Below are 23,980 nucleotides of genomic sequence, written 5' to 3' on the forward strand. Positions count from 1 at the left end.
CTTGTGCAGTTATATTTACAATTCTGGCATATTGTAGGCCCCGTTTTCTCAGATGTGTCAAAAATCTGCTTCACTCGGCATGTCTTTCCTGATTCATTTAAAAGAGGCCGCATTGTCCTTATTCCTAAAAAGTCTCCTTTCTCGACATGTCCGGCAGATTGGAACCCTATCACCCTACTAAATTCAGATTACAGAGCATTAGCAAAATTACTCGTTCGCTGTCTGCGGGCTTTCCTCCCGTCCCTCATTTCCTGCCACCAGGTTTGCTCCATCCCGGGTCGTGAAATACATAGTTTATCTTCCCTAAAGCAAGATATCCCAGTGTATACTATACGGCGGCGAGCACAGGGACTTCTTGTTTCCCTCGATCAAGAGTAGGCGTTCGACTATTTAGAGCATGGGTATATTTACGGTACACTGGATGCTTTCGGTTCCCACCTTCTTTCGTGCCTCATTAAAGAGATATACAGAGACATTTCAAGCACTCTGCTCCTCGATTGCCGGGAAAGTACCGCCTTTGATGTTGGCCGCGGCATCCGTCAAGGTTGTCCGCTCTCTCCTCTTTTGTTTGTGTTAGCATTAGAGCCTTTCCTCTTCGCAGTTAATCACCACTCTCTTTAATATTTGAGTTCTGGCTTTGTCAGGCAGTGAGGCAGTACGCGTCACCGCTTATGCAGATAACTTCACACTCTACTTAGGTGATGAACGCAGTATGCTCGAAGCCTTAAACGTTTTTCGTGAGTACGCCTACTTGTCGGGGGTTGCCCTTAATTATTCGAAGAGTCGGTACTTTTTTGTTGGGTCTCGTCAGACACGTATTACATGTGCGATAGCTTTGCAGTGGTGTGCGCAGATGCGCATTTTAGGCGTCACCTTTGTCTGTGCTGGAATATGAGATGGTATGTGGTATGCGACAGCTGCTCCCTTGCTGCGGCGGCCACCATCCCCGCCCTGCGACTGCACAGCCAGCAACACGCAGCCTTCCTGGGCTCCTCCACCACGGCGGAGTTGATGGGGATCCGGCTCGGGCTGGACCTGCTGCTCACCCTCGGCCCTCCGCCGCCCAGGAGTGCTCTGCTGTGCGACTCCCGCGCCGCCCTCAGCCGCCTGCAATCTAACGGCCGTGGTACCCCACTAGTGCGGGAAATTCGCTCGCGCATCGAGCGCCTCGCGCAGAGAGGTTGTGCCGTGCGTGCACAGTGGGTACCCGGTCACTGCGGCATCGCCGGCACCGAAGAAGCTGACGACCTCGCGACCGCTGCACACCAACTACCTGCCAGTGATCTGCCCCTTGCGCTGGAGGACGTGCGTGCGGCCATCCACGACCATCTCCGAAAGCAGCACCCCGACCCACGCATCGCGGGATGTGAGCGCATCGACAGTGTCACTGGCTGTCGCGCACTTACACGGTCACAACGTGCAATGATCCTCCGCGCGCGCATTGGCTGCGTGTGGCTCGGGGAACGACGGGTGCGTCACGGAATCGCCACGAGTGATGTGTGTGACGGATGCGGTGCAGTGGAAACACTAGAACACCTGCTCCTTCACTGTGCCGCGTTCGCCGATGCTCGTCGCGATATGCTCGCGGCCTATAGGGCGCAAGGCATACTGCCAGACTCCATCAAGACGCTATTGTGGCCGCAGAGCAGTGCGCGCACTCGTGAGCGATCTTTGGTGAGCCTTTGTGCATTCCTCGAACACACGGGCTTGACGTCCCGTCTGTTCTCCGTCAGGTAGTTACACGCAGTGACAGAACGCTCCGCGAGTGCTACCTTGAACGATTAATAACTGGACGCCCCACTCCAGTTGTAGGTGGTGGTGGTAGTGGTTTTATTAAAAATAATAGTAAAAAGGAAGGAAAAGATTTTTGCTAGCCCCGGCATCTGCCATCGATACTGAAGCACCTGAGCTGGGGCAGCGGAAATAAAGGACAGCAGGCAGAATGGAGAGATGAAATGAAAGAGGTGAGGGGACAGGAATAGAGGATAGGGGAGAAGTAATATGTACAAACTATTTACACAATAAGTAATGTGTCCAGGTTGTGCGCGTGATTAGTTCATTTAAGAGGAATTAAATTTAAGAGGAATTAAATCACACACGCGCACAGCACTGTGTAGGTTACAACTGGAGTGGGGCGTCCAGTTATTAATCGTTCAAGGTAGAACTCGCGGAGCGTTCGGTCACTGCGTGTAACTACCTGACGGAGAACAGACGGGACGTCAAGCCCGTGTGTTCGAGGAATACACAGAGGCTCACTAAAGTTCGCTCACGAGTGCGCGCACTGCCCTGCGGCCACAATAGCGACTTGATGGAGTCTGGTAGTATGTCCTGCGCCCTATAGGCCGCGAGCATATCGCGACGAGCATCCAACACAGTGCTGTGCGCGTGTGTGATTTAATTTCTCTAAAATGAACTAATCACGCGCACAACCTGGACACATTTCTTATTGTATAAATAGTTTGTACATATTACTTCTCCCCCTATCCTCTCTTCCTGTCCCCTCACCTCTATCATTTCATTTCTTCATTCTGCCTGCTGTCCTTTATTTCCACTGCCCCAGCTCAGGTGCTTCATTATCGTTGGCAGATGCCGGGGCTAGCAAAAATCTTTTCGCTCCTTTTTACTATTATTTTTAATAAATCCCCTACCACCACCACTATGTGGTTATCGGTCGTAGAGGGCATTACATCTCGTGTGCGGAGGGCGCAGACATTTGATCTGCCTCTGCTTGAGAGGCGCTACCTGGTTCAGTCGGTCGTGCTGGCTTCCTTCTGGTACTTTTGCCAGATTGTTAAACCACCCCTGCGCGTCATAAGGCTGGTGCAGACTACAGTTTTTTCTTTTTTTTTGGTCGGGCGGAACCGAGCTTGTGGCTCGTGCTGTTTTTGGACAACCACGGGAGAGAGGAGGCTTTGCCTTTCCAACTTTGTCCATCACGTCCTCGTTGTTAGCTTTGAAGTGGGTTCGAACCCGACCGCGGCGGCTGCGTTTTTATGGAGGCAAAACGCTAAGGCGCCCGTGTGCTGTGCGATGTCAGTGCACGTTAAAGATACCCAGGTGGTCGAAATTATTCCGGAGCCCTCCACTACGGCATATCTTCCTTTCTTCTTTCACTCCCTCCTTTATCCCATTCCCTTACGGCGCGGTTCAGGTGTCCGCCGATATGTAGGACAGATACTGCGCCATTTCCTCTCCCCCAAAAACCAATTATTATCAAGTGCATTCTGCGTATCCTGCCGGGGGACGCGTCTACAGCGCGAACCCTGGTGAGCGACTTTTTCGACCCTTTGCGCTTTTTGAATCCCTCCCGCTTTCTACGCTAATAATATTAATAATAATAATAATAATAATAATAATAATAATAATAATAATAATAATAATAATAATAATTGGTTTTTAGGGAAAGGAAATCGCGCGGTATCTGTCTCATATATCGTTGGACACCTGAAACGCGCCGCAAGGGAAGGGATAAGAAAGGAAGAGAGAGGTGCCGTAGTGGAGGGCTCCGGAATAATTTCAACCACCTTGGGATCTTTAACGTGCACTGACATCGCACAGCACACGGGCGCATTAGCGCTTGTCCTCCCTAAAAACGCAGCCGCCGCGGTCGGGTTCGAACCCGGGAACTCCGGATCAGTAGTCGAGCGCCCTAACCACTGAGCCACCACGGCGGGTTTCTATGCTACGTCAGTGGCCTTTTTCAGACATGTAAGCGCAGTAGCACCTGATGTCAATATCGTTGCAGATCATGTGGTGGACATTAGACACTTTTAGTTGGGGCGTACGCAGTAAGCTTCCGTACACATCTCTTGCTGCGTTGCGTACGCTGTGAATAGCGTAAACATGACACTTTTAGTTGGCCGTGCCGTAGCGTCCCTTATTCGCACGCGTAAACAGTAGCGCCATCTAGTGACAACACGTCAAAGCATATCAACACTCAACTAAGAAATTTTCATACGTGATTACTGTTAACTGTAGGGTGAGTGAATTGCGAGCCTTTTTGTTCCAAGAACAAAAACTATGCAAACCGAAGAAAATGTGAGAATTGAGTAAAAGCTAGAAAACAGCTGCGCCAGGTGTCGTTGCTACGAGGAAAACACCGTATTTAGTTAGGCCTAGGAGCTAGAAAATCGCCAAATTATCTGAAAAACAGAGGCCAGTTATCGCTTATACCGGTACGTGTGGGCAAGAGTAGGCGAAATAAAAGCCAACCGCTACCATTTGAGCGAGCTATTGCGTAAGAGAATCCAGCAGCGACATGTATTTATTCCGAAGAGGGCGAGATGGTCGCCGCCATATTCTCTACGCAGCGCGTAGCGTCCCACGTTGCGTACGCTACACTATGCTTTTTATAGCGGGCGGGCTACCGCAATGCGCGGCTAGATACGTTGCGTTCTGCGCATGCGCATTTGTTACCCGCAGTGTCGTTGCACGGCCGCTTGATGCAAAGTGCGAAGCGAGGTGCGGCCAGCCACGTCGCGCCGCCGCCAATGGGCGCGCGCGTCTCGACGCAGTTTAAAGTTGCGACCGCTGTGTTAGTTGAGGGCACCACTGTTCGGGGACAAGTCGCCCGTCTTCCCGGGAGTGGACTTCTGAAGCGCGCCTTGCTGCGTCGTGTCCGAGCGCGTTTGCCTCGTGCTGCTTGTGTTTGCAGTGCTTTCTTGGGACTCTTTCGTGTGCGCGTGAGTGACCACTTTTGCCTCGGCTCTGCAATGCTGGATTTGCGGTTTTTTTCTGTGCGCGTGAGTTAGTGCGTTTGACTCGTGTTTGCCGCGCACGCTTTGGGCTTTTTGTGCGTGTGTGTGTGTGTAGCAGTCACTGCCGTGTACCCCCGGCGCGATGCCGCGCAACTGCTGTGTGCCACTCTGTCCTACAAACGCAAGAAAGGACCCCACCGTGAAGTATCGCGAGTTCCCCTGTGAACTACAGCGTCGAGAAACGTGGCTAAAAATATCTCTCGCCAAGGACTGTCAGGGAAAGGAAGCAAGTGGGAGCCAAGCGACAGGTCTCTGGTATGTTCCTTTGCACTTTACAAAGAATGACTACAGAAAGAAAACTAAGGTCAGGCTTCTGCTTCCGACTGCAGTCCCGACTGTGTGTGACAAATATCCTCAGTACATGTAAAAGGAGAATGTAGGCCCAAGAAAACGCCAGCGAAGGAACTTTACTGATTGCACAGTGGTTGGAGTAGGCCATGAAAGTGGCAACGTGAGTGAAAGTCTCGTGTACTGCCCCAGCGACGAGGTAGAAGCGCTCGAGCCAGTGGCCGGCATAGAACCGCGTGGTTGTCCGGTTGATCAGGTCTGCCAAACTACATTGGACTTTGTGCATGTCTTGCAAGAGGGGAAGAAAGCGGAGAACAGACTGAAAAGAAAGGCTGCTCATCAAGGCAACCAGCTACAAAAATTGCAAACTGAGCTTGACAACACAAAAGAGCTCCTCCAAGTCTACACAGACAACAAAGAAATTCAGGCCTTTCTACAGGTGTTGAAAGAGGCAGAAAAAGGAGACAAAGCTGCAGTTTTTATCTGCAACCAAGTGGCTAGATTTAATAAGAAAAAGCCTGCCTACAATGAAGGAATTCTGCGGAAATGTGTTTTGTAGAAAGCCTGCTCAAACAAAGGGTATGAACACGTTCGAAGCAGAGGCCTTTTGAAGCTCCCATGTCGTGCTACGCTTCAAAATTACGTAGGGCATTCAACCGGCGAAATTGGAGTGACTTCATTTATAAGAGAGCGGCTTCGTATGGAGCACGAAGGGCTAGGTATGGAGCAGGAAGCTTACTGTTCGCTCATTGTCGATGAGATGTCAATATCTCAGAAAGTTGTATACGACCGAGAGGTGGACAAGATATTTAGTCTTGTTGACATGGGCCCCGAGGATCAACCAAGTGCAGACCCTCAGGTGGAAAACCTCTTGTTGTGCTTCGTTTTAAAAGGACTATCGACAGCCTATGTCATACCGGTTGGCTATTTCTTCTCGCGGTGCCTCAAGAATGACAAGCTCTCTACAATGACAATGGAAGTCATGAAGGCAGTCAAAGATGTGGGTTTTCTCGTACTAAGAATCGTCACCGACAACGACCAAACAAACGTGGCTCCTTTCAAAGGCCTCTCAGAAGATGGCACGCTTGCGCATGCCGTGCCTCACCCTCTGCGCACAGGCTACCCACTGTTTTTGTCCTTTGACCCTAATCACCTTATAAAGAATCTTCGCACTAAATTTCTTGAGCTTGAAATGATAGATGGCGAATCACTCATCCAAGGGTGTTTCTACTTAAAGAAGCTCTTTGAAATTCAGTCACAGCTGCTGGTCAAGCCAGTCAAGTTCCTTACCCGTGCACACGTTGAACCCAACAACTTGGAAAAAATGAAGGTGTGCAGGGCCACTCAAATATTTTCTGCGCCAACAATAGCAACACTCCAGTTTCTTCAGGAGAACCCAAACTGTCATCCTGATGCAGGCCAGTTCAAGGACAGCTCGGCCACAATCAGTTTTATGAGGATGGTTGCGAAATGGTATGCCCTCTATGATATCGGTGCAGTGAAGGCACGAGGAGGAAAGCATGAGAAACCGTTTTTCGTCACAGATGATGAACGGCTTTCCTGGCTGGAACTAGATTTCATCTGTTACTTTGAAGATCTCCAGATGAATGGCGGCCTGATCGAAGCGAATGACCAAGGAGACCTACGAAGTGACGCTTCTCACAACAAAGTCAACAGTGGCACTGATTGAATATCTCCTTGACCACATAAAGTAGGTTACTTTTCTTCGACTCTGCTTTTCGGTATTTGCATCAATGTGTTATAGAAGTAATTTATTTAATTGCAGCTTCCGCTACGTCTTGACACGCGGCCTAAACAACGACCCTGTGGAATCACTCTCTCGCTGCCTTCGGCAGTTCAATGGCGGCAACGACAGGGTGCATGCCAGGAGCGCAGTTTTTACAGCGGAAAAACTGCTGTTAAAATTTTTAAAAATATTGTTATTTAAAAAATTTCTGAAACATATCTAATTGCCTCATTTCTCTTTTTTAAAATTGGTATCCTTCAAGCCGCAAGAAGTGGTAATGCACCCACTTCTTTTGAAATGAAGGCACCTTTGAGGCTGGCAGTTCCGGAGGCCGAAACATCTGCCCTGCCAGCTGGCGTTGAATTTGCTACCAGGAAATTTTGCAGTGAGCTCGGGGTCTTAACGCCATGTTCTGAGGCAGACCTTGAGGTAGCACCAGTTGCTTTTCTGGCTGGCTACGTTGCGAGAGCATGTAAGGAAAAGGTATGAACAGTTTTCTCTATGTGGATACAAACCGTGCAATTTTAATAGTTTGAGTGGTCTTGGTAGAAAACCTGTGCATTATGTTTCGTGCAGCAAAACTGTTTACATATACTGTTATGACAGTTTGAGCCGGAGCATTTTTATCGCTGCCAAGTTGTTGCATTATGCGATTTTGGCACTGGTTTTCAGGTGACATGCGAGTCATGCAAGACCCTGCTGCAGGCACCAGAGCCGACCGGACCAGCTTACGGGTTAATCAAAAACATGGAAAGTGGAGAGTTGTACCCTAAAATGGAAGCGGGGAAGATTTGCCAACTCACGTGCATTTTCGTTAACCGAGTAATGAAACTCCCAGAGGTCAGGCGCAGCAGTAAGCTGTGCAAGCTGTTGATGTCAGTACTGCTGCCACACTTTACACGGTGCCCGCAACTCATCTGTGAAAGCAACGACCGTGCCCACACTGAGGAGCTTTGCAAGATATTTTTAAGCAAGTTGCTGGGACTTCTGATAACTAACTGGGCTGGGAGTGTTATTTCTACAATGGAGCGACTTTTGAGGCTTTGTTACAAACCTCTCTCAAGGAAGGTTCTCCGTCTTTAAATGGTTCCTGCCTTTTTTGCATCACCGTGCAATAAAAGTGCCAAGCTGCTGGTTGAAGTACTTTCTGGTTTTCTCGGCTGCAGTTGCGCTTAGAAATGCTCAATAACTTCGCCTATATTAATGTTTTTTTTCTAAATTGCAATAACTTACATAGATGGGCTCTGTGTAGCGCTGTGTGTGTGTGTGTTCATCTCGTTCACCGTCTTTACCCGCTACAACAGGAATCATACATGGGCTCGCGAGAAGTGAATAAAAGCAGATTAAAAGCCTCAGGCGCATTAACGCAGCATCCTAAGGCAGAGCCGCAAGCCCGGTCGTCCATCATGCAAGCAGCCATCATGGATAAAGATGTGGTTTGTGACATAATCGGCGCTTTCAATGACGACTTAAAAATGCAGTCTGTAATGAGTAACTAGAAAACGCACTGTTTACGCCCTCAAACAGTCAACACCGGGCGTGCCGACGCAGCTGTCGCGGCGGTTCTCCACGAGCCGTTGTCCCCGAGCAGTGGCGCCGCGGCGGGCGCGCGGAGAACTAGGCCCAAGACGCCGCTTCTGTGCGACGTGGCGGGCCGCACCTCGCTTCGCGCTTTGCATCAAGCGGCCGTGGTCGTTGCGTGCGCAAGCTCACTGCGTACGTCCAATTAAAAGTGTCTATTATGGGCTCGCTGTTGTTGCCTGTTGTGCCGGCGGCTCGCCGCTCACTGATGCGCCGTGTTCAATGGGCGCGCATAGCGTCGACACCTCTCCCAGACCATCTAATCATAATTGGCTTTTGGGGAAAGGAAATGGCGCAGTTTCTGTCTCATATATTGTTGGACACCTAGTTGGATCTGGTGGTGGTAGTGGTTTTATTAAAAATAATAATAAAAAGCAAGTAAATGATTTTTGCTAGCCCCGACATCTGCCATCGATACTGAAGCACCTGAACTGGGGCAGCGGAAATAAAGGATAGTAGGCAGAATGGAGAAATGAAATGAAAGAGGTGAGGGCACAGGAAGAGAGGATAGGGGGAGGAGTAATATGTACAAACTATTTACACAATAAGAAATGTGTCCAGGTTGTGCGCGTGATTAGTTCATTTTAGAGGAATTAAATCACACACGCGCACAGCACTGTGTTGGTTACAACTGGAGTGGGGCGTCCAGTTATTAATCGTTCAAGGTAGAACTCGCGGAGCGTTCGGTCACTGCGTGTAACTACCTGACGGAGAACAGACGGGACGTCAAGCCCGTGTGTTTGAGGAATACACAGAGGCTCACCAAAGTTCGCTCACGAGTGCGCGCACTGCCCTGCGGCCACAATAGCGTCTTGATGGAGTCCGGTAGTATGCCCTGCGCCCTATAGGCCGCGAGCATATCGCGACGAGCATCGGCGAACGCGTCACAGTGAAGGAGCAGGTGTTCTAGTGTTTCCACTGCACCGCATCCGTCACACACATCACTCGTCGCGATTCCGTGACGCACCCGTCGTTCCCCGGGCCACAGGCAGCCAATGCGCGCGCGGAGGATCATTGCACGTTGTGACCGTGTAAGTGCGTGACAGCCGGTGACACTGTCGATGCGATCACCTCCCGCGATGCGTGGGTCGGGGTGCTGCTTTCGGAGATGGTCGTGGATGGCCGCACGCATGTCCTCCAGCGCAAGGGGCAGATCGCTGGCAGGTAGTTGGTGTGCAGCGGTCACGAGGTCGTCAGCTTCTTCGTTGCCGGCGATGCCGCAGTGACCGGGCACCCACTGTGCACGCACGGCACAACCTTTCTGCGCGAGGCGCTCGATGCGCGAGCGAATTTCCCGCACTAGTGGGGTACCGCGGCCGTCAGATTGCAGGCGGCTGAGGGTGGCGCGGGAGTCGCACAGCAGAGCACTCCTGGGCGGCGGAGGGCCGAGGGTGAGCAGCAGGTCCAGCCCGAGCCGGATCCCCATCAACTCCGCCGTGGTGGAGGAGCCCAGGAAGGCTGCGTGTTGCTGGCTGTGCAGTCGCAGGGCGGGGATGGTGGCCGGCGCAGCAAGGGAGCAGCTGTCGCGGGCCACTGAGCCGCCGGTGTACACGAGGAGATGGTCCTGGAGCTCCTCGTGTATGACGGCTCTGGCCAGCTGCTGCCCAGTACAGAGGGGTGTGCTCCGCTTTCCCGCAATGCCAACGATCTCTCGCTGTACCTCTGACGCAGCAGGCCAGGGCGCGCAGGAGCCCTAGGGGGGTGGGCCTTGTGTCAATTGCTCATGCTCGAGCAGCGCCGCGCCCATTAGTGAGCGCGGGTGCGAGCGCATACTCTGCAGCAGCGAGCCGCCACGTCCGGTGCGCGTTGAAGCCGGTCGATGTGATTCAATGCCCTGCGCGCTGCTTGGAGCTCAAGTGGCCACGCACCGGCCTCGGCCAACGTTGCGGCGCACTGCGAGTTTTTGGGCAGGCCTAGGCACACTCGCAGGGACTTGCGGTGCTGGAGCTCGAGTTTCTTCCAGCACGGCTTGCGCACCGTGACGAGCGGCAGCGCATAGAGCACCGCCCCCAAAGCTGCGGCATTGTATAGACGCAGCGCGGCTTGCTGGGAGATGCCCTGGCCTCGAGCGGTGAGCTTGTGCACGGCGGCGGTGGTCCTCTTCATCTGCAGACAGGCCTTGATCGCCGCGGGGCGGAAGGAAAGGCGCCAGTCGATGTCCAGGCCAAGGTACCGCAGCGATTTACGCCAAGGAATCGGAGTCCCGTCCAGTGACAGTGGCGCAAGGTACGCGCGCGAGCGCGAAACGCAGGCCATGGCCACCGATTTGTCCGCGCTCAGCGACAGACCAAGGCCGCGCAAGCTGGCATCGTTTGCGGTCAGGGCTCCCTGAAGGCACCCCCGCACGCGGAACGCCTCGCCCGGTGGTCCCCGGCACCACAGAGCTATGTCGTCTGCATATATGGACATGTACACATGGTGTCAGCCGCTCGTGGGGAGGGAGGCCGGCACCACCGACATGGCCACATTAAACAAAAATGGTGATAGGACAGAGCCCTGCGGCACGCCCATGTCCACCGGGCGAGGCTTGAAGAGCTTACCCCCTACTCGTACGCGCATGGTGCGCCCGCTCAGGAAGCCATGAACGTATCGCAAAAGGCGCCCGCTCACACCAGCCCCCTCAAGCACCGCGAGAATTGGTGCGCGGTGAACGTTGTCAAAAGCGCCCGAGACGTCCAGTAGTAGCAGCAGCGCAACCTGGCCTGCCGCCCTGGCATGCTCCAGCGATGTAACAACGTCCGATATAGAATCAGGCGTGCACCGCATCCCACGGAAACCCGTCTGCCACTCGTCAAACAAATCAGCCTCCGCAGCCCGCTCGTTCAGACGCTGCAACGTCATATGCTCCATGAGCTTACCTGCCGCCGATGTTAATGCCACTGGCCGGTATCCGCTCAGCTCCGTAGGTGGGCGCCCTGGCTTTTGGATGGGACAAACGACCGCGGTTCGCCAATCCTCCGGTAGCTCCCCAAGTTCCCACACCAGGTTGATCTGCTGCAGGAGGATCTGTCGTTGCTGCGCATCCAGGTTTCGCAGCATCGGATATGTCACCCCGTCCGGTCCGGGCGCCGAGCGGCGGCGGCAGCGCTGCAGCGCATTGTTCAGTTCCGCCGCGGTGAACGGCGCATCACATGGACCTTCCGAGGTGACGGGCGAGGGACTGGCGTCGCTTCTGGGGCTCTCAGGAGCAGCTATGTTAGCGGCGTTTGCGGGGCTGGGCGGCGCGAATCGATCGGCAAACCGCTCTGCCAATTCTACAAAGCTGGGCCCGCTGGAGATTGCGAGGGCGGCCAGCGGTTGACGGTTTGCCTGTGGTTCAGTGATGCGCCGCAGGGTGTCAAACAGCCTCCGCGAACTGAAACCTTCCTCCATCCTTTGGCATAGTGAAGACCACTGCCGGCGGTATAGCTTGATGGCGTGGCGGCGCGCTGCTGCGTCCAAGCGGTTGTAGACAGTCCAGTCGGCGGTTCTGTCAGTCCGTCGCGCCCGTCGCTCTGCGCGATCTCTCTTCTCGCGCAGATTGAGCAGCTTCATATCAGGTGTGGGCTGCCCTGCCCTTACCTCTGCTCGTTGGGTGGCTGCGAGAGCGCTTCGGACTAGACTTGAAAAGAAATCTGCGCCAGTGGCCGCCGCCTCGTCGACCGCCCGCCTGAACGCACTCCAGTTGGTAATGGAGTAGGCACGTTTGGGGCTCGCCTCCAAAGCAGTGGGTTCGATTAGGATGGAGTAATGATCCGAGCCCCAGAGAGATGGTGATCGGCGCCATGTCGCCTCGATGCCTCTGAATGCGAAGGCAACGTCGATGCAGGAGCCGGTTGTTCCGCGTCGTCGAAAGGTGGGCTCGCCGGTGTTCAAGGGGGTGAGTCCCAGCTGCGTTGCTGCGTCGTGCAGGTCGTCTCCACGCGCGGAGTGGCGCGCACTGCCCCACGCACTATGGTGGGCGTTAAAATCACCACAGATGATTTGGCGCGGGGCACAGGACGAAGACACAGCACGAAAACACAGCGCGTTCCACGCGACAGCTGGACGAACATAAACACTGGCCACGGACGTGTCAACACCACCGACGCGCACTGTCACCACCACGCACTCCTGGGCGTCAGATGTCGCCGCCGCCGAGCCGACGAGGGTGTGCTGAACGTTCTGCCGCACGTATATCGCGCACCTTGATTTCCCGGGGCGATGAGATGTGACACAATAGGGCACTGCGGCACAGGTGGGTTCCTCGCACGTTCCACTGCAGGATGGATGGTGTGCGGGAGGGAATCCGGCGGCTAGCCATCATGCTGGCTTATCTGTGCGGGAGCACCCGCTGCTTCTAAGCAAGCCCGGTGCCCTTCGGTGCCCTCCGGGAAAAGTGCGCTGAGGGCGCGCAACGCCAGCTTTAGGCGCGCGATCTCCGCGTCCCGTGCGTCAGGGGGCTGGCCATGAGGAGCAGCCGCAGGCTCGGGCCGCGCTGTACTGGACGCCGGGCAACCGGATCGCCGCTGCCGCTGCCGGCGCTTCCGTTGCTTCGGTGACTGCTGCTGCTGGGGTGTTCCCCTGACGGCCTGCGCATAAGAAAGCGTGCGCGGCGTCTGCTGATGTTGCTTTGCTGGGGCCGCTGTCTCAGCCTGGACGACGGCTCGGACAACCCGCCTGGACATCGGTGCCATGGATGTGCCCATTAAATTGGCCACGTGACGCTCTCGCTGCCAGTGCGGGCACGCTGGGTCAATGGCTGCGTGTCGCCCCCCGCAGTTAATGCAGCGGGGCTTGCTCGCGCAGGTACCAGGCTCGTGCGGCCTACCGCAGCGTGTGCATCGGGCAGGAGCACGACACATCTCAGTGGCATGCCCCAGGCTGGCGCACTTGGCACACTGGAGCGGCCGGGGACGGCAGGGGCGGACCGCGAGCCTGCGCTTGAATATGGTGATGAACGCCGGGGGTGTAGGCGCCGCAAAACGGAGAGCGAGTGTGCTGCCCGACAGAGACGCCGACACCATCGGTACCGTTGACTCCGCCGCCGCTAGCAGCTCCTCCGCCGTCCTGCGCCCGTCCACACCGAAGACCAGGCCGGAGCTTTGATTCCGAGGAGGCTCCTTGGCGCAGACCGGCACGCCGCGGATGACGGCTGTGGCTAGCAGGGCTTTGAGAGCATCGCTGCTCCCCGCGTCCACTGCCACCACATTCCGCCGCATGTTTGCCCGGACGGCGAGGACGCCCGGGCGGGATCCGATCTCCTCAGCCAACTCCCAGCCCTGTTCCCTGGTGAAGGCGGTGCCCCGGTTCGCCGGCCGAAACAGCACCGTCCCCACCAGGCTGGACGGGACCTCCACGGCAGCCGCGGCTCGCTCCAGGGCAGCTCTCCGATGCCGCTGCGCCTTGGTAGTGATAATGCGCCAGGGGACCAGGCTGGCCCCAGCATCAGCGTCGCCGTTGTCTCCGGCGCATTGCTGCGGCGCGCCGCGGAGTTGAGCACGCTCGCTGCCAGCAGTCGAAGCCCCAGCCGCAGCCTGGTCTCGTGCGGCGGGATTTGGTGAGGTCGTGTCCGGCTTTCTTCCGGATGCCGTCGCCCCAGCAGCAACAGCAGCAGCATCAGCAGCAGGCTGGAGGTGGGCTCCATGGGGCTCGTGCTGGGAAGGCCCTGCTCCTTCAGGTGTGGAGGGAGAGGGAGCAGTGACGGTGGGGGGGGGGGCTTCGAGCTTCCCGCTTGGCCACCGCGATGTCCCTTTTGGTTTCCGGGTCCCTCTCCTCCTCGGGCCCCGTTGAGCGTCGCCGTTTCCGGAGAGCAGACTCGTCCTTGGGGTGCACATGTTCTCCTCGGCTGCAGGTGTCCGCGGTGAGCCCGCAGCAGCAGCATCAGGGGGAGAGGGCATCACAGCCGGTTCCCCAGGTGCAGCAATGGCGGCAGGAAGCGCAGGGGTGGCCAGAAATGGCGTGGAGGGAGCCGCCATGGAGTTCTGCGTCTGGTGAGCGAGCGCCATGGCGTCCCTCAAGGCTAGAACGCGTGGGTCCGCCGGCGACACGTCCAAGGTCCCGATGACGGACTCGAGGTTCTCCGAGGAAGTGATGAGCGCCGCCGTCAGGCACCTCACCGTGTCCCGCAGATCAGCGATCTCCGCCTGCATTCGCCGAATGGTGCTGGACGACCTTGCTCTGGATGGCGTTCGTCTCCGTGATCGTGAGCGTGAGCGGCCCGCCCTGCTTTGCTCATTGTCACCGCCGAACACAGGCCTTCGCTCGTTCACGGTGTCTGTGGCCTCCATGGGGAGACCCCGCAACGCCGCGAAGCCTTAGGCCCAGCGTCCGAAGGAGCAGAGAGCTAAAAAACACGTCCGCTCGCTTCGAGCGCCCACCGAAGAATCCTGTGTGATGTCAGTGCACGTTAATCCTAGTTGGATATAATAATTGGTTTTAGGGGAACGGAAATGGCGCAGTATCTCTCATATATCCGGAACCGCGTTGTAAGGGAAGGGATAAAGGAGTGAGTGAAAGAAGAAAGAGGTGCCGTAGTGGAGGGCTCCGGAAAAATTTCGACCACCTGGGGATCTTTAACGTGCACTGACATCGCACAGTACACGGGCGCCTTAGCGTTTTGCTTCCGTAAAAACGCAGCCGCCGCGGTCGGGTTCGAACCTGGGAACTCCGGATCAATTGCCGCGGCAGGTCCCAGACCACCTACGCGACTTTGTTTGGAAACTTGGTTGGGCAGTGCTGCATACTTGGGATCAGCTAGAGCGGTGGGGTGTTTCAGGCTCCAGTACCTGTCCGAATTGCCCGCTTCTGGGGTCTAATCGCCCCGCTACAGTCACCTGCGTGGTAGTGCGTGTCTTTTGGCGTGTGGTTCATGAGGGGATTCCGTGGGCAGGGCGTTTCGAGCTTTGTCTCCGGCGGCCGCTTCCCCAGCGGCCGTTTTGCTCGCCTGTTAATTGTTGCTGGTCTTTTAATGCGAAAGCTTTACTGGCCGCGAACTTGCGATTTCGCCGTGGCGAAACAGGAAATGGCATTGCAAAACCAGAAAATGGCGATGCAGGACCAAAGTTTCCGAAACTACATAAAAAATCAAAACATGCAGATGATAACTAGCGAAGCCAGAGACAGGCTTTATCAAGAGAGAAGATTCGGTACTGAAAATCACAGCACAACCCAAACAAATGAAAATTCACCACGGCGAGACACGACACATTAGAGATCTGGCAGTGGAACTGCAGAGGCTACCGCAACAAACAAGGCCTACTGCAACAATTCATAAATTCGCAACAAAATTCTCCCGACATAATAGCATTGCAGGAGACGAACACGATGCCGGCGCTCAAGGGATACACGTTCCAGGAAAAGGGTCGCACGGCTACGCTCGATAGCAAAAAGCTAGTCACCATAGCGCACGACGAAATCCCGGACACGCGGATAGAACATATCATGACGGAAGTAATACCCAAGAAAAAGAGGAAAGAGAAAAGCACATTCGTTATATATCTGTACAGTCCGCCGCGGCAGAGAGACGGAGACTTCCAGAAACTCTTTGCAGGGGCAAGCAAATTGGCAAAATCTAATACTCTGCTCATTGTCGGAGATTTCAACGTTCCCGGACAGAGCTGGGGGTATCAAAAAGACGACAAAAAGGGGGCGCAGGTCAGCGAGGCAGCTGAAACCACAATTTGCACCCTCCTAACGGATGAAAATCATCCAACGCGCCTAGGGAACAGCGTTAGCCCCGACACATGCCCAGATCTGACGTACGTCAGAGGAGCAAGGCAGGCCACGTGGGAAAATCTGCTGGAGAACCCGGGAAGCGACCATTACATAATAAGAACGCAAGTGTCAGCAGAAAACGTCAAGCGCGAGATTGGAACCCGAATAATAGACTGGAACGCCTTCCAAAAGGACTGCAAGCAAATGGAAGGGGGGATAACCTCCATAGAAGATTGGTGCAGGCAGCTGAAAGACATACAGCAGAGAAACGCTCAAGAAGGGAGAGCCAACGAATGAACGCCGTGAGCGGACACACTTCACCTCGGCTCCGTGGATTTTTACTCGGGACGGCGAATTTTCGACCTGAAATGGACTGATACCACCCATAATCGGTAAGTGAAAGTGTTCGGCACCCGTTCCCACCATTTTATGTGCAATTCCGACCACTTTTGCCCGAAAAAGACTCTAACGCTCCGAGCCAGGCGCGGAACGCTAGGCCACGCGTTGTGCCTAGCACAACAAGGGCGGTCCTCCAGCCCACGCCTCGCCCCGCGCCACGCTGCGCGGCGCTGAAAATGAGCTCGGAGGCGTCCCTGCTACCCAGAACAAATGAAGGCTTGGATTCCGACATGGACTTAACCGACTCTCTAGACCGAACGGAAAATGGTCCGACGACCAGTTCGTCCCCGGCCTCGCCACCGCCTGCTACCCCTCTGCCCAACGGCTGGAAGATAGCCTTGAGCAGACATCAAGAAAGGAAGTTTCACAAAGCAGCCCGGACTGAAACCAACAGCCAAGTGCAGGGCAGCACCGACTCCCAGGACCCCCCACCAAATCATAGACATCCTACGCCAAAGAAACGCGGCCTTCGAGTCCGCCTCCCGCCTCTACCGCAAACGGACATCAAAATCGTGATTCGACCTCGCCGAGGACTCGCTTTAAAGAACTTCTCAAATCTCGATCTTGCCCAAGCAGTAAGCAACGCCTGTCCAGAACCGCAGCAGGTGGAAGGAAGGTACCTCCTCCGCCCCCACTACGGATCAAATATCATCGTAGCGAGCACTCCGCACGCAGAAGTTGCCAACGAACTTCGACAAATCAAGACGCTGTCCCTTGGAGACCTCACTCATGACGTGAACGCCTACATACCTTTCACAGAGCACGACAGACGGGGTGTAATCCACGGAATTCCGGACCACGTGGCACCGGAAGCTCCTCAGACGGGCCTATACATCCGCTCACGCGGGACCACCGTACTCGACGTACGACGCATGGGCAGAACATCGTCGATGCTGATCACTTTCAACGGCCCGACCACCCCCAAAGTTGTGTACTTCAAGAGCGCGGAGTTTCTTTGCCATCTGTACCGCCCAGCACTACAATTCTGCTATGTGTGCATGCAGCCGGGTCATCGCTTCGATGTGTGCCCCACACCAGACCTGGCGGCCTGCAGGAAATGCGGGGCCCAAAATCCTCCTGACGGACATCAGTGCCTGCCGAAGTGTGCTCTGTGCGGAGGTACACATGAAACCGGCAGCAAGGAGTGCCCCAATCGGTTCAAACCACTCAAGCAAAAGCCACCATCCGTCCGATCCTCCACCCCGCCCATCAAGGAACAACACCGGTTCAGGAAAGACAACCAGGCCCGAACTCGGACGCCGCGCTGGTTCAGCACGGACGACGAGTCATCCAGCCAAAGCTGCAGCAGTAGGAGCAGATCGAGATCCGCCTCCACCAACCGGTCAACCCCTCCTCCCCCTGCACCCAAGAAAAAAAAGAAAATTAGCCGGCCACACCAGGGGCAAGCCAAGGCCACGGACAAAAAGGTGAGCTGGGCAGAGCTCGTTAAGAACTCTCCCACTGTTCCTTCAAACACGCCCACTCCACTCAAATGCTCAGACTGCGCAAAAATGGCACACACTATCGACAAGCTACGATCCCAGGTAGCGGAGCTAGACCGCAAGTGCACTCCTCTCACCACCCCCCACGTTCAACCTACCCCACCTCCTGCGCCCCGGGACGTTGCGACTTCCCCCAAACCACTGCTACCACCAGTGGCGACACCCACTCCCACACCTCGCCAACCGACAACCACCCCCCTCCCCAACACATATGAAGAAATAGAGGGACGTCTCTTGAAGAACATTATGAACAACATAAACCCCCTTCTCACAACATTCACCTCCCAGCTCTCAGCCCAAATCGCACAAATAGGCGCGCGCCTGGATGCACATGACGCCCAATTTTTTACCCTACAAGCACTGATAAACACCAAAGCCCCTAGCAGAAAACGTGTTACCAGCTCTGACAACCCTCGATCAAAAACCTACCAGTCCGCGACCGCGGCGGTCACTATGAGTAGCGACAACGAATCTGTCAGGAGCTTTACCAGCCACCTGGATGGCTCCGCTCTGGAAATCAGGCATTCCTGACCGCCTAGGGATCTGGCAATGGAATTGCCGAAGTTTCAGGAGAAAACAAAGCCTCTTGAAACAATACATCAATGTCACCCGCATTCGACCCGATATAATCTGCCTGCAAGAGGTAGGAGCCGACCCGGCGCCGACTCTCCCAGGATATTACACAGTCCACAACGCGAGCTCGCCAAAAGTTGCCACCCTTGTTTCTAAGGCCATCACGGTGGTCGAACACTCCTTGAGAGAACAGGAGATCAACTACAACATGATCGAGGTCATTCCCAACAAGAGGGGCCGCAAGAGCACCTTCGTTCTGAACGTGTATCACACCCCACGAGCAACCAAGGCCGATTTCTCTGACATACTTCAAGAGGCAGATCAGCTAGCTGTTTCGCATCAGCTTATCGCACTCGGTGACTTTACCGCCCCCCACAGAGAATGGGGCTACAAAACGAACTCGCTTCGTGGTCTGAGCATGGTATGAGCTCGGGATGCCCTGAGCCTGGAAATACTTACTGATCCTTTATACTCAACCCGCGAAAGAAACAGCGTCACGCGCGATTCATGCCCTGACCTTACAATCGTCAAGAACATCCATAACGCTACGTGGACAAATCTCGGAGAGAGCTTAGGTAGCGACCACTACATCGTAAGCACGTCTATCACCTCCGCAGGCATTCGTCGCATTCTGGGAACAGCCAAAATCACGGACTGGACTAAATACCGTGCACAGCCCGTTCCGGAAGACCCCATTCAATCAATCAGTGAATGGAGTGAGCCGATTCGGAAAGCACACAAGGAGGCCACCACCGAAGTACAATGCACACCCGATAATCCGGCGGTTGATCGTCACCTTCTGAAGTTGTGGCAGACCCGACGGACTCTGGTTCGCAGAGGGAAACGCCAATGCCTCAATCGTCCCTTGAGACTCCGCATATCACAGATCACGGCAGAAGCACAAGAGTATGCACAACACCTCTCTCAACAGAATTGGCAGGAATTTTGCGAGTCACTACGCGGCACGATGGGGACCTCCCGCACCTGGGCGATCCTCCGCAGCCTCGTCGATCCGCAAACATCGCGGTCTGCCACTAACCGTACACTCAAGAAAGTCGCCCATCTGTACCCCGGAGACGACGCGGCCCTCCTCACCGCCCTCAAAACCAAATACATCGGCGCCCCCCATCCTCCCGGCACAATCTCGTACACGGGAGGCCCAAATGAGAGGCTGGATGCCCCCATCACCACTGCCGAGGTTTACGCCGCGGCTCGATCTGCCACACGCAACACGGCAGCTGCAGCGCGGACAAGATCACAAATCGGATGATTCGAAACCTGGGCAAGTCGCAGATCGAGGTCCTCACTACCTACATAAATGACACTCTATGGGAGGCGGGAGAACTCCCTGCAGAGTGGAAACACTCCGAAATCGTGACTATCCCAAAACCAGGCAAACCACCAAGCCTGGAAGCATTACGACCCATCTCCCTCACCTCTTGCCTGGGCAAACTATACGAACACGTTGTCCAGACCCGCCTCCAAAACTACATAGAGGACAACAACCTCTTTCCACCCACTATGATCGGCTTCAGGAAAGGTCTTTCTACGCAAGAGGCTTTCCTCCTTCTCAAAGAAGAAGTACTCAGTAACATCCCGAGAGGCAGCGAGCACCTAATTATGGCACTTGATCTGAAAGGCGCTTTTGACAACGTTTCTCATGACGCCATCTTGAAAGAGCTCAACGCCCACGATTGCGGACCCAAGACCTTCAACTACATCAAAAACTTTCTCAGCAACCGCACGGCCACGATTGGCATGGGAGATGTCCGCTCCGGCACAGAGCAGACACCCAACAAAGGCACTCCCCAAGGCTCTATCATCTCTCCTCTCCTCTTCAATATAGCTATGATCGGCATGGCAAAAGCACTCGAGGCTATTGAATGCATCGGCTATACTATCTACGCTGATATTACCATCTGGTCCACCTGTGGTTTCCTTGCCGACAAAGAAAACACCCTACAAGAGGCAGTCAATTGCGTAGAAAGACAAGCAGCAAATTGCGGCCTCCGCTGCGCACCCGACAAATCCGAAATTATCCGCATTCAGGGCTATGCCTACGAATCTCTCGGTGACATCGAGGTTTACCTCGAAGGCACGAGAATAAAGGAAGTCCCTCTTATACGCATCCTGGGCCTTTGGCTTCAGAGCGACAGGAAAGCCAACCACACGTTACAGCGTCTCCGGACAACTGCCCTCCAGATCTCCCGCATGATTCGGCGCATCACCCGCAACCGAAAAGGCATGAGAGAGGAGGATACAATTCGACTGATACAGGCTCTATAGTTATGAGCCGCCTGTCATACGGTCTCCCATTCCTACCACTTCTGGGGAAAGAGCGAGACAAAGCAGACGCCATCATCTGTACCACCTACAAACATGCGTTAGGCCTCCCGATGTACACGGCCAACTGACACCTCGAGGACCTGGGACTGACCAACACAATAGAAGAAATTCGAGAAGCCGTCCTAGCATCGCAAAAGGAACGCCTCCTCACCACCAAAGCTGGACGCGCTATCTTGGAAAGAGTGGGTTCCCCGGCTGACATACGCGCCGTCCAGGACAACCGAGACCTACCAACTCTGCGAACTCGCGTGTATGTAGCTCCACTCCCGAAGAACATGCACTCGGACTCACAAAAGGGACGACGAAAGGCGCGAGTGGACTATCTGCGCCGCACACATCGACAGGCACAAAACGCTGCATACGTCGACGCAGCCATGTATCCCGATTCAAAAAACGCGGTGGCGGTCGTCTTGGACACCAATTCCAAGGAAATCGCCAGCGCCTCCCTACGAAACTGCTCTCCCACAGTAGCAGAAACTGCTGCAATTGCCCTCGCAATCCAGCACGGCGATGCTACGGGAAATGAGTTAAAAATTATTACCGACTCCCAGTCCGCGTGTCGCCTCTTCCTCTCTGGCAGACTTCCACACTCCGTCGCTCCCATTCTGACTACCCCACAAGTTCAAAATTCCACATGCAAGCACCAAATCACTTGGACTCCTGGGCACGAGGGGCTCGATGGAAACGAGGCCGCGGACAGCCTAGCTCGAGGATATTCTAACCGAGCGACTAACCTCCCCGACCTCACCCCTCTCCCCTCTACGTACGGCGAGCGCCTCCTCCTTCTCCGAACACAAAGACAAGTCTATCCCCCACCACACCGTAAGCTAACGGCGGCAGAGGCGAGGGAATGGCGACAACTACAGACGAACACCTTTCCTAACCTACACAAGTACCACATCATCTTCCCCGACAGATATGACAGCATCTGCCCCTGGTGTGGCGGAATTCCAACAACATATCATGTAACATGGGGCTGCTCCGGTCCCAAGCCCCCGAACTAGACAAACGTCACTCCGAGGAACAGTGGGAGTCTGCCCTGCTCAGCTCTGATTTGGCGACGCAGCGAAAGCTGATATCCCAAGCAAGAGCAACTGCGGTGGACAATGGGGCCCTGAAATAAGGACTGCACCCAAAATCTGTATTTTCGCCTCTCTATCCTACCTTTTTGGAATAAATGTTTTCTACTAATTCTACTGCTACACTCAAGAAGTGGACAGAACGGAACAAACACCGGAGGTAGATTCCCGGCTCCTCAGGCTATGGGAGGCAAGACGCGGACTCACCAAAAAGTGGAAAAAGCAGAGACTAAACAGGAAGCTAAAGAAGAAGATTGCAGAAATCACCAAAGAGGCAGAGGAGTACGCAACGCAATTTGCAAGACAGAGCTGGCGGCAGTTTATCAGCTCGCTAACCGGCACCCTAAGCACAGCAAGAACGTGGCGTATCCTCAAAGGCTTAATGGACCCCACAAAGACCAAATCGGAGAGCAACAAAGTCATTCAAAGACTAGTCCATCAATATGAAGGTACAAACGAAGAACTTCTGGAAAAAGTCCGTGTCAAGTGCTACGGAGCGGAGCGACCCGAAGCGTACACGGGTGAATACCGCGGCCGGGAGAACTCAAACCTGGACAGGCCGATTACCAGGGAAGAGGTCTTTGCGGCCATCAAGGCATCAACGCGGAACACAGCAGCGGGCGCAGACAAGATTAGGAACGCACAGATCCGCAATCTGAGCAATGAGGCAGTCACGCAGCTGACGGATTTCCTCAATGCGCACTGGGTTGCGGGAACTGCCGGAAGAATGGAAACATTCGGAAGTAGTAATGATACCCAAGCTTGGGAAGAAACTACAAGTAGAAAATTAGAAAATCTCCGACCGATATCACTTACGTCATGCCTTGGCAAGCTTTACGAACGAGTGGTAACAAGAAGACTGCAGCAGCACATGGAATACGAAGATCTGTACCCCCACAGCATGTTCGGATTCCGCACCAAATTATCTACGCAAGACGTCCTCCTACAGATCAAGGAAGAAGTCGTTAGCAACATTCTATATAACGGAGAGAACGTGATAATGGCCCTGTATGTCAAGGGCGCATTCGACAACGTCAGCCACGCAGCCATCCTGGAAGGGCTGGACGGTCTAAACAGCGGCATGAAAATACGCAGGTATGTGAAGGCATTCCTCTCAAATCGCACGGCAACGCTGGGATTAGGAGACCTGCGAAGTGACAAGTTCCACACCCCCAACAAAGGAACCCTGCAGGGATCGTCATTTCACCGATTTTGTTTAACATCGCAATGATAGGATTGGCCCATAAACTAGAAAACATCGAAGGCATACAACACACCATATATGCCGATGATATCACTGTCTGGACCAACCAAGGCTCCCTCAGCCAAAAAGAAGAACGCCTGCAAGCAGCAGCAACGTGCGTAGAAGAATACGTCAAGAAAAGAGGCCTCGCCTGTTCAACGGAAAAGTATGAGCTCCTGAGAGTCAGGCGAGAAAGGCGATCGGAGGAAGATCTCAACGTCATCCTCGAAGGGCAAAAAATACCGGAGAAAGAACTAATTAGGGTGTTGGGAATGTGGGTGCAAAGCAACCAGCGATGCACACGCGCAATCGGCCTGCTCAAACAAGCAACAACGCAAGTCACCCGAGTGATAACCCGAGTATCACAAAGAAGAAGCGGTAGGAGGGAGGGGGACACGATAAAGCTGGTCAGAAGCCTCATGATCAGCCGAGTCACGTACTCCCTCCCGTACTACAACACCAACAAGGGCGAAAGGTACCAAGCCGACGCCATCGTGAGGAAAGCCTACAAGACAGCTCTCCACCTGCTAGCCACCACATGAACGGAGAAGCTGCTGGCACTCGGACTTCACAACTCGTTCGAGGAACTCAAAGTAGCGCAACTAGAGTCGCAACGAGACAGGCTCCAACAGACGACCACTGGCAGAGCGCTCCTCATAAGACTGGGGCATCAAGCAACGCTTAGAGCAGAGCAGAGAACAGCGCGTCTGCCTGATAATTTCCGCAGCACCATCAAAATAGGCTCGCTCCCCAAAAATATGGATCCATATTTACACGCATCTAGGCGAAAT

General features: G+C 54.5%; 1 pseudogene; it reads left to right on the forward strand.

Moving 5' to 3' along the window:
* Nucleotides 1-5,805: 5,805 nt before the first annotated feature.
* The window catches only part of LOC144115310 (uncharacterized), a 44,127-nt pseudogene continuing 25,952 nt past the window's right edge, over nucleotides 5,806-23,980 (forward strand).

This window comes from Amblyomma americanum, chromosome 1 (assembly GCF_052857255.1).
Source record: "Amblyomma americanum isolate KBUSLIRL-KWMA chromosome 1, ASM5285725v1, whole genome shotgun sequence".
In the NCBI taxonomy this organism is placed as follows: domain Eukaryota; kingdom Metazoa; phylum Arthropoda; class Arachnida; order Ixodida; family Ixodidae; genus Amblyomma; species Amblyomma americanum.